The sequence below is a fragment of the Epinephelus fuscoguttatus genome, linkage group LG2 (genome assembly GCF_011397635.1).
Source record: "Epinephelus fuscoguttatus linkage group LG2, E.fuscoguttatus.final_Chr_v1".
Lineage (NCBI taxonomy): Eukaryota > Metazoa > Chordata > Actinopteri > Perciformes > Serranidae > Epinephelus > Epinephelus fuscoguttatus.
This window is the reverse complement of record NC_064753.1, coordinates 6201631-6205674: the sequence shown is the minus strand read 5'-3', so window position 1 is coordinate 6205674 and position 4044 is coordinate 6201631. Positions and strand designations below refer to the sequence as shown.

Below are 4044 nucleotides of genomic sequence, written 5' to 3'. Positions count from 1 at the left end.
ATGGGGACAAAGACGAAGAAAAGGGTTAGACCTGGCAACCCTGGAGAGACGGTAGCATGGAGCAGGGCAGCCAACAATTAGCTGGAAAAAGTACTACTGTAAATAGTGAGCCGACAAGAACTGACTGTAAGCATGGGAACATGTAGGGTATGGGGCTTTTGTTCAGTAACTGTGAATGATTGTTAAAAAAAAATTGACAAAGTGCCATGCTGGATGAATTGTTTGGATGGTTTAGCCCACTAGCATCTAGTTAGCTACTTTAGCAGCTTTTAAATAGTGTGGAGTTTAGCTTGTTAGCTGTTAGCAAGCTTAGCAGTTGGGTTTATGTCGGCTGGTGGATCAAGAGAGGATGACACTACATTAGAAGAGGACAACACAGCACTGCGAGACTCATCCTTGGACATCATGGGTTTTTTAGCATCAACCTTTGGATTTAAAACTTTTTTTTGTCAAAGATGTCAATAGGCAGCAGTCTCTGGATTTACCGTGGTCAGGACAGTGCGGTGTCGTAAGTTATTGAACTCTGAACGCATGAATTCTGAGCTCCAATGTACATACTACATAGACTTTCACAGACTGTAACTGTAACACATCTGTGGGCCCAACTGTTATTGTTCAGTACATTTTATCCATAGCAGTTTGTTAATACACTGAAATGACAAACTTATTTGGGTATTTGGTTTCAAACAGCATTTTGTACTAAATTGTAATTCCTTTTGCACCAAAAAGTTAGTTACCGAATCATAAGCACTTAAGACATGTTATCTTAGGTTAACAGCCCTTTCATTTACAAGCATGTCAGTGTTATCTTGTTTGCATCGTTGCTCTGGTGGTAATTTATGCAGTAGCCTACTAACAGACATGCAATGGCAATTTTGGTGGGGGCCAGCAGGGGCCAGTGCCCTCGTAACTCTGAGTCCAGCCCCAGGTTGCTGGTCGGCTCATGGCAGTTACATGTCACATCATGTTGATGTAGCGATGTGAAATACGATCCGGAGTTTTCATGGGTTTTTTATTTTGAAAATTGACCAGATACTCTCGTCTTTTCTGCACTTGACTTCCTGTTTGACTCATTTGTCGTCAGCAATAGACCCAGCAGCATCTACTTGAATCACAACCCAGTTAGATCGCCACGTCCACTTCCACATATCAGAGCCCTGATGGAAACCTCCGACCACCTCGGAGCTACCGCAAATCTGCACACGAGCTTGCGCTTCTCATAAACAGCCACAAGCCCAATTCCAAAACTCAGGCAGTTTATTTCTTTATACATCCATGGTTTCTGGATTATTACAATAATTTCAGGCTAAGAGTCACTGCTGGATCAGGCACATCGGACTGGCACAGGCTAGAGAAAGGCATAATAACAGGCAGCACCATCTCAGTCACCCTTTTCGCTCTCGCCATGAACATGATAGTCAAGTCAGCAGAGGACGACCTGACTGTCACCACCACATCTGTCCCGGGCAGTAGATGGATCCTCCAAGGCCTGGAGAAGCTCATCACCTGGGCAAGGATGAGCTTTAAGCCGGTAAAATCAAGGTCTCTAGTGCTCAAGAGTGGAAAAGTAGTGGACAAGTTCCGCTTCTCACTGTCTGGAGCCACCATCCCATCCATCATGGAGCAGCCAGTTAAGAGCCTGAGGAAGTACTTTGACTGCAGCCTCAAAGATTCTGCTTCCATCCAGAAAACCAGCAAGGAGCTTGAGGACTGGCTGAGTCAGGTTGACAAATCAGGCCTGCCAGGGAGGTTCAAGGTCTGGATTTACCAGCAGTCCATCTTGCCCCCGATCCTGTGGCCTCTGCTGGTGTACGCAGTACCCATTACAACAGTCAAGGCCATGGAGAGAAAGATCAGCAGCTACCTGCGCAGATGGCTCAGTCTCCCACGCAGTCTGAGCAGCTCTGCCCTGTATGGCACCAGCAACATCCTGCAGCTGCCAATCAGCGGCCTCGCCGAAGAGTTCATGGTGTCCACACACGGGAAGCGTTGCAAAACAGGGAATCCAGAGATCCAAAGATGGCATTGGCTGGAATCCAGGTGCAAACAGGCCGGAAATGGAGGGCAGACAAAGCTCTGGAGGTGGCTGAGTCAAGGCTGAGGCAGAAGGTTCTGGTGGGGCTCATAGCCACAGGGCGTGCAGGCATTGGCTACCTCCAAGCAACTGGGGTTGACATGGCTAAAGGCAAAGAGCAGCAACATCTCATTCAGGAGGAAGTGCAGGCAGGCGTGGAGGAAGTACGAGCCAGCAGGATGGTGGGAATGGGGCAACAAGGAGCATGGACTAAATGGGAGAATGTTCTGCAACGCAAGATCACCTGGTCCAACATCTGGAAAGCAGACTTCCATCGCATCAGGTTCTTAATCCTGGCTGTTTATGACGTCCTCCCAAGTCCAGCCAACCTCCACGTCTGGGACAAAACCGACACACCATCCTGTCCTCAATGTTCAGGACGGGGATCCCTGGAACACCTCCTCAGCAGCTGCCCAAAAGCGCTTGCAGACGGGCGCTATCACTGGCGCCATGACCAGGTGCTTAGGGCAGTTGCTGACAGCATAGCCACGGCCATCAACACCATCAAGGGCCACCATAAGCCAAAGACCATCATGTTCCACAGAGCTGGAGAGAAGCCCAACATACAACCACGGGCAAAGTCAGGCCTCCTCACCTCCGCCACTGACTGGAGACTGGAAGTGGACCTTGGCAAACAGCTGAAGTTCCCGGCCAGGATAACACCAACACGGTTTCAACCAGACATGATCATCATGTCTGATTCCACCAAGCAGCTGATCATTCTGGAGCTCACAGTGCCCTGGGAAGAGCACATGGACGAGGCCAACGAGAGGAAGCGTGCCAAGTACAAGGAGCTGGTGGATGATTGCAAGAGGCAAGGCTGGAGAACTCACTGTGAACCTCTGGAGGTGGGCTGCCAAGGACTTGCTGGGCGGTCACTCTGCAAAGTGTACACTCTGCTGGGCCTCACCGGAGAGGCAAAGAAGAAGGCTGTCAGATCCGCAACTGAGGCCGCAGAAAAAGCCACAAGATGGCTATGGATGAAGAGGGCAGATCCGTGGGCAAACGCTACTGGGACACAGGCTGGGGTCTGATCAACCCCGGTTGGGTCGCCTGGGCGAGGGTGTCTGATTTTTGAAAGACCCGAAACACCCAATGACCCCAGGTTACATCACTGATGATGTGTCCCAGCGCATCCGCAAGATGTATCTTTCAACAACCACTAATCCTTAGCCGTATTTTAAGTGTAACCCTTCACCATAACATTCCAATAGAACATTTTTCACACATAAAAAGCACAAAGATGTTGAAATCTAGGCATATTCTGCCATCATAACCATCGTGCCATTGCCACTGCCGACATGTATTTACTTTATTGTCTGTTTTAATTTTTGTCATTTATATTCTTTTTCAAACATATCTGTGTATCTTTCAGATCCGTTGTTTTGTTACTTATGCTGCATAATTTACCTTTTGTTTTGTTATACTGTATGTAAACTTCCCTCTGTCTTGCCATCATAAATTAAGGGTGTAACAGTTCACAAAATTAACAGTTGGTTCGATACAATACAGCAGGGTCACGGTTTGATACATTTTCGATACAGTAAAAGAGTAGAAATGCCAGAGAAATTTCCACAACTTTTAAAATTTTAAATGTATAAAGCTAACATACTTTGTTTGATGTACATAGCAGGATTTACAGTCTGGCTGAAATGGGCTCATTAAAGTCTGGATAAAGCAAAATCAGTGATTTCTTTCTAAACATACTATACATGTTAGAAATAGTCTACTTGTTGAAAACGTGAGAAGACTGTGAACTGTGTAGGACTGAACTGTGGAGTTATACCATTGCGCCTTACTATATAAAAACAACGTTACTGCTGACATTAAAGCCTCAGTGTGTAAAAATGGTGAGTAACAGTGACATCAGCAGTCAAATTCTAGATTGCAGCGCTCACTCACTCACCCCTCCCGTCGGGTAAGTGACGGTGGCCTTGTAGGACAAAAAGCCTTGCGCAGACAGCAGAGTT

The 4044-nt window shown here is 47.1% G+C and overlaps 1 pseudogene; it reads left to right on the top strand.

The window, feature by feature from the left end:
• On the top strand, positions 1-3145 carry LOC125879222 (uncharacterized; annotated as a pseudogene).
• The last annotated feature ends 899 nt before the right edge of the window (positions 3146-4044 follow it).